Genomic DNA, 10690 nt, shown 5'->3' on the forward strand with positions numbered 1-10690 from the left:
AAGCAGGATAAATAGATGAGGTTAACCGGTGAGAAATAAGTGGAAGTTTCAAGTCAAGAAAACTGCACTTAAGCTTAGCTCCGTTGCATACTCCAAGATCTTAAATGCACATCCTTCCTGGGAGAAGACGTGGGCCTGTATAGCAAGCTTCATGGGCATTATCTGCCTCTGGCAGTGAATAGCATTTGTTAAGCCCCTGTGGAGATGTGTGAAGTGCTATATATGTTACAAAGCATCTTAGAAGAGATTATATTTTAGAGGGGTAAATAACACCACATTCACATTGAAAGGCACATTGAAATACCTTGTGTTTCCAAAAGGCAATAAAAATAGGGAGAAGATTTCCACTGAAAACCACATAATACTGAACTTTAAATCCATATCAGAATGTGCAAGGAAAATTATCAACCACCTCCACTGTTTGCTTTGGGAAAGATAGAAAAACAGAATATGTGAACATTGTATTTGACTTACTGATTAGAACTAAACTCACATCACTAGCCTAACCCTTTTGTCTTGTGGGTTAACGTATTCTGGGTATAGATATCCCATCCTGCAGAAACCATCCCTTCTTTCCCCCACTCCCACTTTTAGATTTCAAAGCATGTATTCCCTAGAGGGATTTCATGATCTGCATTCTCATTCCCACCCTATACTGTATTATATATACATAGAAATATGTACTTCATGATTTTGTTCCCTGAAGAACTTTGGTTTGGCTGGATGCCCTAACACTCCATTTCTTTTCAATCATGCAGTTGACAATAGCTGGAAGTTCTCTTAGAGTACCCCAGTTTTTAAACATTAAATATTTTAGACTCATTCCAAGCCATTTCCTTTTCTAGTCCTTGACTCTTTCTTGAAATGACCCCTTTTAGTTCAGCCAAATGTAAACAAAACTGAATTTTAGCTCTGCTCTTATAAGAGCTGTGTTTAGACTATGATTTGCTCCGGACCAGTGCTTTTCAAAGGGGAAATCTTGATCTCTGGGGAATCCTTGAAGGTGAAAGATGCCAGGGATGGGAAGCCAGGATTTAAAAATACATATTTGCTCATCATAACTTACGTTGGAATAAGAAATGACATTTAGATGGAAGCAAAATGCATCTAAGCACAGTAGGCCACTTACATAAATTCAAACATGCAAAATTATCCTGCAATTCATTAAAATAACTATTTGAACCTGCCATCTTATTTCAAAATGGATTTTTATTGCATGATTCCCTTTATAAGAAATGTCCAGAAAAGGCAAATCTATAGATACAGAGAGTGGGTTGGTGATTGCCTGGGGCTGGGGGGTGGGGAGGGAATGCATCGCTGTTAATGGGTAGGGGGTTTCTTTGGAGAGATGGTCTAAAATTAGAAAGTGATGATTGTTGCATAACTTTGTAAATATACTAACAGGCAGAGCAGTATACATTTTGAAAGGGTAAACTTCGTGGCATGTGCATTATATCCAATAAAGCCAGTTGTATTTTTTTAAAAATGGGCTTACATAATTCCCATCAGCCAATAGGAAAAATGATATTGCAATAGAAAATGAGCAAAGGTTGGGCAGCGGGAAGTCACCAAGGAAGAAGCCAAATGAAGCAAAGGAGGATAGAAACAGACACAGTCTCAGAGGTGGAGGGCAAATTCAAACCAAAGCAAGCTATTTCAAACCCATTCTATGGGAGAAATTATAATAACGTCAAATGATAGCAGGATGTGAGGAGGAAAATCTCCGATGTAGCTGGTGGAAATGAAAATTAAAATGGCACTTTTGGAGAACAACTTGGCAGCTCCTCTAAATTTTACGTACGCATTCCCTATGACCCAGCCTCCTGTCTCCCAGCATACTCTCCCGTGTGATAGATGCACAGGTGCATCCCTTGACATTATTTGTAATTGAGAAAAATGGAAACTACCCACATATCTCACAAAACAAAAAGGGATGGAGAATTAAAATTCAGTGCAATGGAATATTATATAGCACCAAAATAAGTAAATTAGATCCACATGCAAAAAATAGCATACTTACAAAACATATGTCACATGACTTTTCTAAAGGGAGGAAAGGGTCCCACTAGGCACAGAGTGAGGTTTGGCTCACCTGCTAGAGCTGGGTCACAGTGTGACTTTAAACATTTAGCAGCCAGTGCAAAGATGGAAATGTTATTAATTACAGAATAAATGTGATATTGAAACATACAACTATTTCTGATACTAAGATCAGAGAGATTTTTTTTCCTACAGGGCTTTTATAAAGATTTCACCATGGAAAGTAGGTAATAATCAACATCCTCAGCATCATTCTGTCCTCTGGATGATCATTCTGTCCTATGGATTCTCATTTCTGCAAAGAGGCATCCAAGTGCTACATTCTCTAAGCATCTGAATTTACCTGAAGATGCCTTTTTAAGAACAAGAGTTAGAAACTGCAGTACTCAAGGTATCTGTCTGCCCTTGGTGAGACATTCTCCTTAGAGGAGTTCTGGCCAACGGAAGTTTCCGTGATGATCAATCTGTCCTGGGTCTGCGCTGCCAAGCATGATTGGCGGTCAGTAGCCACAGGTGGCTCCTACAGAGCGCTTGAAATGTGGCAAGGGAGATGGAAGAACTGAACTTAAGCCGTGCTTGACTTTAACTGATTTTCCTTTAATGGCCAGGTGTGGCTGGTGGTGACCCCTTGTGCAGGATGACTGAGGCAGGCCACGGGTTCCCCTACTGTCGGTGACCCACGTTAGGTTCTTCTTTTTGGTGGGGAACAAGTTTTAATCTGTAACTCATATTTTAAAGTGCTGTGTCTGGAGGGATGGATACATTCTTCGTCCTTCTTTGTTCATTTATTCAATAGATTCTCTTCCACCTGAGAGGTCTGAGGACCTGCTAGGCACAGCGCTCAAGAGAAACGCTCAAGAAAAACCTGACTCGTCCACAGCAGCACTGAACCATGAGAAACGAGGGGGATAACCAGGCTGGGTGGTGACACCCGCAGGCCCCACCTGACCTCAGCTCCGTGGGACAGAGCCCTCTTGGAGAATGAAGGTCAAGGGCAAATCAGCTGGACTAGAGGTGGGTGGTTCTGGCATGGCCTATTCTAGGAATTTAAAGAAATCTACTACAATGTAGACAGTGGGAGTGGGGAGAGAGTGGAGAATTCGTAAAGATGAGATCGATGCAGGATCTTGTTTCTTTCTTTTTTCTGATGCAATATTGCACATGTTTAGAGAGTGCAATGGTGTTTTGTTACTTTCAAACATGGCATTATGGTCAGATCAAGATATTTGCTTATCTATCATCACAAACACTGACCATTTCTTTATGGCGAGAATATTCAAAATTAAATTTTCTCTTCTGGCTACTTTGAAGTATGTGACACGATGTTGTTAACTATAATCACCCTTCTGTGTAAAAGAGATGTTACTCGTGTGGGGGTGTGACTCGGTACCCCTTAACCAATCTTTTACTGTCCCTACCTCCCTGCCACTTTTCCCAGCCTCTGGTGACCTCCACTCCTCTCTCCACTCTTAAATCATGAGCTATTTGTCTTTCTGGGCCTGACTTATTTTCATGTAGCATAAGATCCTCCACACCCCAGATGTCAGGATTTCATTCTTTCATATGGCAGAGCAGTACTCCGCTGTGCCTAGTGCCGTGCCTTCTTCGTCTGTTGACCCACTGATACAGGTGTGTGCAGTCCGAGTTTATAGCGCTGCAATAAACATGGTGGTGGTGATATCTTTTCAACATACTGATTATATTTCCTCTGGGTACGTGCCCGGTAGTGGGATTTCTTGATATCTTGGTGTTCTTGCCTGTTCTATTTTAATTTTTTGAGGAACATCCATACAGTTTTTCATAGCGGCTGGACTGATTTAAATTTCCGTCAACAGTGCATAAGATTTCCCAGTTCTCCACATGCCCCGTCCCCAGTATTTCTTTTTTCCTTTTGATAATAACCATTCTGGTGAGAACGTGGTTTTGATTGGCATTCCCGATGATGAGGGATGCTGAGTATTTCTTCATCTCCTGAGGCGTCTGTTGAGGTCCTTTGCCCGTGTTGCTCAGGCCAGCCCCAAACTTCTGGACTCAAGCTATCTTCCTACCTCAGTCTGCCTCACAGCTGGGACTCCATACGTGTAGCACCACATCTGGGTTTTCTTTGCCCATTTTCAAAACTGTATTATTTGGGATTTTGTAGCTTGTTATACATTCTGGATGTTAATGCTTTTTTAGATGCATAAATTTGTGAATATTTTCCAGAGACTGACTCTTCACTCTGTTGATTGTTTCCTTAGCTGTGCAGATGCTTTTTAGTCTGATGCAAAACCGTTTGTCTGTTTTTGCTCTTGTTGTCTGAAATGCAGCAAATTTGACCCTTACTAAACTGACTCTAGACTTTGTCCTGAGGGCAATAGGAAGCCACGGAAAATTTTTAAGCAAAGAAGTAGATTCTTGTTATCTCATCTTTCAAAATAAATCCACCAGAATTACATGACCCAGCCATCTGACTTCTGGGTATATATATCCCAGAGAATTGAAAGCAGAGTTTCAAAGAGATACTTGTACATCATAGCAGCATTATTAAATGGACACAAGTGAAATGTCCATCAGTGGATGAAGGAACAAATGTGGTGCATACATCTAATGGAATATTATTCAGCCTTAAGTAAGACGCAATGACATTCCAACACGCCAAAACACAGATGAGCCTTGAGAATATTATGCTAACTGGAAGGAGCCCATCATAAAGGAACAAATACCATGTGACTCCACTTACATGAGGCACCAAAAGTTGTCATATTTATAGAAAGAAAGTAGAACGTTTGTTTCTAGGGCCTGGGGGGGAGGGACAAATGGGGAGCTTGTGTTTGATGATACAGAACTTCAGTTTAGAAAGATGAAAAGGTTCTAGAAATAGGTGGTGGTGGTGTGAATGTAATGCCAGTGGAGTGTCTGGGAGGTGAAGGTGTGAATCTGTCTCTTCCCAGGACAAGAAATACAATGAAATAAGTCCACGGTCATCTCCTGCTGGAACTGTGAATCAGCCTCCTCACCCATCTCCCCGCAGCCGCTCTCGGGCCCTTACAGTTTATTTCCCATGCAGCAGAGAGCTCGGTCATTTGGAAACATGAGTCCGGTCTCCTTTATTCTGCTGGAGAATAAAGATGTGACCTCCAAGGCAGGTTCAGATTTAAAACTACTGAAAAGCACAGCCATTGCTACCTTATGAGCTGGCTTTCGGGGCGGCCAAGACCTGGCATGGTGGTCTTGCTGGGCCTCCCTGCCTCCACCTCCCCTCGGTCTCTCTGGCTCCCTCCCCTCCGGCTCCCCTGGCCTCTGTGAGCACAGAACAAGCTCCCACGTGAGGGCCTCTTGCCCTGGAACATTCTCCCTCTGATGGTCATCCAGTTTGCCTCCTCCCTCATCCTGCACAAACACCCCCCCCCCAGCCTCTGCCCCAACCACCCACCTAGAAACCTCCCTTCCTCGTCTTTCTTCGGGGCACATTTCTCTACCTATCATTGGTATAACCCACTTGCTCACTTATTTATTGCCTGTCTCTCCACATTGGAATCCCTGTGAAGGCAGGGACTGTGCATTGCCACTACCGAATCCCGGGGAACGTCCACCGTACCTGGCATGGGGAACATTCGATCATAGGTAATGAATGGAGGATCGTTAAATTTGCATCTCAGAAGGGTCATGAAAATGGGAGACACCAGGTAGGTGGCTGCTGTCCCAATCACACAGAGTTGGGCCAGGCAGGTTGGTGGCAACGGCTGCACGGGGATTTCCAGAGACCCAGGGACATTTAGAAGAGACAAGCAGGAGGCTGGGTGGAGAGTCCATTCAGAGTTAGAAAACTCAGGAGCAGGAGAAGCAGGTTTGCCGAAGATGAACTGAATTTTAAACTCCTTCAGCAGGCCGTCTGAGAGATCTGGGCAAGAAATGCAGATTTAACAGCTCATAAATATGATCTTGGTGGAAATGCTGATAACTGTTGAGTAGTTAGTTGGAAATTCTACATCTGAATGAGTATTTGAACATACATATTCAATGTTGCCAATTAATTTCAGATTTGTGGGCTTTTGTGGTCTGCCAAGCTGGTCATATTCTAAAATCTATATGTAGAATAAAAACTTAAAGTTCCATCTTAAAAAGAAAAGATAATACTATTCTTTCTCTTTTCTATTGTGATGATCAACTTTAATTATGATATCCAAACTTTGGGCCAGATATTCTTTAATTCATTTAGGTAAATATGTAGATCAGTATTCCACCTTTATGGAAACATCATTATCTTCTCTACTAAAAGAGCTCTCGGGTTGGAGGGTTAGCTCAGTGCTAGAGCATGTGCTCGGCATTCGTGAAGCCCTGGGTTCAACCCTCAGTACTAACATCATCATCATCATCATCATCATCATCATCATCATCATCATCATAATAGAAATAAATAAGGTCTCCTAATTAACTTAATCATTTCACACATAAGAAATAAAATCCCAGAAACATTAATGACCTGCCTAAGGTCATATGATTGGATAGAGGCAGCCCCTGCTCCATTCCTAAGCAGCTCCTAACGATGTGTACACGGCTGCATATTATTTCAGCATATCCTCAGAAGGACTCCTTCAAAACCGCTTATCAGTACTGCACTACCATTGACCGGGGCTCCCCGGCTCCCCTGCAGCTACCCATCTGCTTCACGCAGCGAAGCTCTTGTCAGACACTGAGTCTTCCCTCTTCATTACCTTTCAGCAAAATTTGACTCACTGTCAAATATGCAGTGGAACTGCTGGAGAATAAAGATGTGACCTCCAAGGCAGGTTCAGATTTAAAACTACTGAAAGGCACAGCCATTGCTACCTTACGAGCTCAAGCCAGACCTTTGATGCCCCTCGAAGGCTGATCTTTGGGCATGAGTTTCTCGCGTGCTATCAGAGGGTGTCCCTACAGACCAACACGTAGTGATGGCTTTCAGCCATGACAATCTTATCTTAAAGGCAGGGTGATCTCAATCGTGGTGGTCGACCACCAGAGCTGGTAATTTGTCCCAGACCCTAATTGTGATAGACCCTCTCAATGGCTGTCCCCAGAGTCTTCAGAGCCTCTCCACCAGCCTTCCTGCTGGAGACTGGCAGCTGAATACAGCCAAACGACCCAGGTCAGGACCATGAGCAGAAGAAAGCAAGTGCTTGAATGTGGACACGGCCCTCTCCCCCTTCCCTCCTCCCTTGGACAAGATGGCTCCAGGTATAGCAACCATCCTGCAGCCAGGAAGGAAAGGCCGAGGGAGGCCCTGGGGTTGTCTGACTGCTAAAATGAAACCTACCAACTTTAAATCCCTTCCCATGTGAGAAATTATTCCCTTCTTATTTAAGCTGCTGGAGATGTATTATCTGTTTTCCATAACTACCTACCACTCAATTAATGAAATAAACTCAAGTGGAAAGGGATGGGGGTGGGATGGGGACCGTCAAAATATTTGTGGGTGGGGTCCAGGTATATATTTACACTTGAGCATCTCTAACCCAAAACTCTGAAATCCAAAATGCTCCAAAATCTGAAACTCTTTGATCATTGATGCATAGAAAATTCCACACCTGTGGACTAGTTTCAGTCAAATTGCAGGCACACTAAAAATATTCTACAAATCACCTTCAAGCTATGAATTTCGGGTTTAGACTTTGGTCTCATCCCCAAGATATCTCAATGTGTACAGACAAATATTACAAATCTAAAATCTGAAACACTCTGGATCAGGGATACACATATATAATATATATATATATAAAAGATCTTTAACATAATTTACATATACATATGTGTATGTATATATATGTATGTATTATATAAATATTAGTCTTTATTATAATTTATATATGTGTGTATGTGTATATATGTATGTATATGCATGTACACACACACAAACACACACACACACATTTTAAGGGCCCCCAACACTTGCCCTTGTAATTGGAAACTGCTTGTGTAAGCTTTTCTTAACAATCAATCCAGTTTTGTTTCATTTATACAGCCATGATCAATGATTGAAAAAAAAAAGAAAGAAAGAAACCAAGAAAGTTACTGTCAGGAGATCACTTCCACAGCCATGTAAAGTTTTGTAATTTGGTGACCTCTGCATATCACCCAAACATTGCAGATAATACCCCAGGAGCATGAAATTATGCAAACTAATAGAGCCTTCCTTAGAGAATGTGTGAGGCCCTCCGGGGCTGCGCCCACGTGACCACGTGTTTGGAGATTAGGGGAAATCTGCTTTGCCCAGCCAGGCCTCGGGTGCCAGAGCCTGTCCTCGTGTAACCTTGGAACGGCCCACTCCCTCGTCTGTGCTGCGTGTGGGGCTTCAGCTGACGAAGCAGTTGCAAGCCCTGGGCTCTGTTGCTATTAGCGCCTTGGCCAGATCTCTGTAAACCATCTGCTGGCTTTCCCTGCATCCACAATTCTGCAGAGATCACGGTTCAGTCTGTTCTATGGCCCCCAGGCCAAGGCTCCCTGATCGACAGTGTTCATCAATGCCAAAGTCAAGACTCACCCACAACAGGTTATTTCTTAGATTCTTTGTGCCTCCCCAACTCCCCTTTTTACAAATAACATTGATAGTAGGCCTTTGAAATCCAGAGGCATTTCCTTAGTTCTCAACCTGCAGGAAACGTGTGGGGGGGGTGCGTATCCTGAACCATATCTTGTTGTCCTTCTTGGACTGACCACTAGCTCATGGTGAGATGGGTGAGTCCACCTTTCCTGGCTGGAGGAGAACATCCTTGGTATCCTCAGAGCTTCCTCTTCTCCCAGCCACCACCCCTTGTCTCCCTGACTGCACAGAAGAACCCCCTCTGGGAAACCCGACCTCCCCAGCCAGTCACCTGCCACTTTGGAGAATGTGGCCTTTCGTAGCAAGCTACCCAGACTTCAGGTTTCCTTCTGTCTGGACACTGGCTCTTTAGCAACCCCCACCCAAGTCCAAAGGAATGAGCTGGTCGGGCTAATGCAGGCCCCAGCGGCCAACTGCTGGGAGACTCCATGCCATGCCAACCCCGAGCCAGTCTAGACAGCCTGCCTGCATCACGGGCCCCCTCACCGCGGCCCCCTCCTGTGGGATGATTCGATTACTCTAGCACTTAAAAATAGCAAAATAAAAATAAATACAATCTGTACATGTTTTATTTGTCCTCTTCCCACTATCAGCTATTTCTTAAACCCAGACATTTGTTGTTTTTGTTGTTATTGTTGTTGTCGTTCATCATATGAGTAGAAAATGGTGTCTTCTGTGGTTTCAATGTCGCTTTCTAAACTCATGTTGAGGTCAACTGCCACTGTAAACCTTGAGAGGCCACTGGTCATAAGGGCTCGGCCTTCAAGAACGGATTATTGTCGTCATCGTGAGAGTGGATTAGCTCTTGGGGGAGTTTGGCCCCTCTCCTTCTCCCTCTCTCTTCCCTGCATTCCCTGGGATGCATTCTGCCAGGTTACGATACAACAAGAAGGCCCTCTCCAGGTAGTGGCCCCTGATCTAGACTTCCCAGCCTTGAGAACTGTAGGTCAAATAGATCTTTGCTGTTTATGCTTTACCTGATCTGTGGACTTTTGTTATAGTAGTAGAAAATGGACTAAGAGTGTTCATGTTCATGGTGGTGGAAATCCTGAATGCTCACCAATTGGCTGAGCTCTCCTGCACCACCATGACCACACAGAAATGAGCCAGAACACAGTGCATTCGGTCACTCTTTTGGGATCAGTGGCTCTGAAGTGTTTGGGGCTGGTCTCCTACAGCATGAATGTTCTCTACTCTGACCTAGACTATACTTCTGTTTCATGAATGAATTTCCTTGTTTATTCTGTTTAATACAGATGAAACATCACCTGATTATTCTCTCATTAAATGCATCATTAGACTCTCCCACTAATTCTGCAAATTATTCTTTTCAGTGGTGTGTGGAAGCTTGCAGAATAATAATAAAGATAATTAATAAGTGACGTGTTGATGTATTTGTCCTGTTGCAGAGGCTTCTGAAGGAAAAAGCATAACAATTACTACCACAATCTTTTGGGTACTTAAGGCTGGTGTCATAACTAATTTCATGAATCTTTATAATAATCAAAATCTCCTCTCACACCTTCTGCCAGAGTTTTTGGGTCCTGCTAAAAGTGCCTCTAAAATCATGGGAAGTAGGTTCAAAGTAATTTAAGAGAACAAACTTTACACCTTTGCAAAAATAGCCCGCTGGGAATTATGGGTGTCAATTCCAAACCCTGGCAGACTGCCTGGTGTGAATTTCACCTGCTACTTGTTAGTACCCCAGGGCTTGATGAAGGGCAGGCTGGGAAGAAAACTGGAGACCTGCGGAAATATAATTAGAAGGGGACTCCTTGTCCCATGAGGTTTCTAAAAATTTCCTTCCTGCTCTCTGTAGAATGGGCCCCCAGCCTTCAAACGCCACCTGATAGAAGCAGCCTAAGAGCCACCGGCACATGCATTCCTGTCTGCCGTGCAAAGCTAGCACATGCCCCTCGCGCTGACCTGGATGTTGTGTTTTAAACCAACTTGTAAATAAATGCATTACCAGCATCTGCAGCCTTGGCTGGAGGTTTCACCTCCGCGGCTGTTTGCCACATGCCGGCAGGGGCCGGCAGGTGCCGAGGTGCGCGTGGGTCCTAGTCTAGGCGCCCTCATCTCCGCGTA

The sequence above is a fragment of the Marmota marmota genome, unplaced genomic scaffold (assembly GCF_001458135.2).
Source record: "Marmota marmota marmota unplaced genomic scaffold, marMar, whole genome shotgun sequence".
Taxonomy (NCBI): Eukaryota; Metazoa; Chordata; class Mammalia; order Rodentia; family Sciuridae; genus Marmota; species Marmota marmota.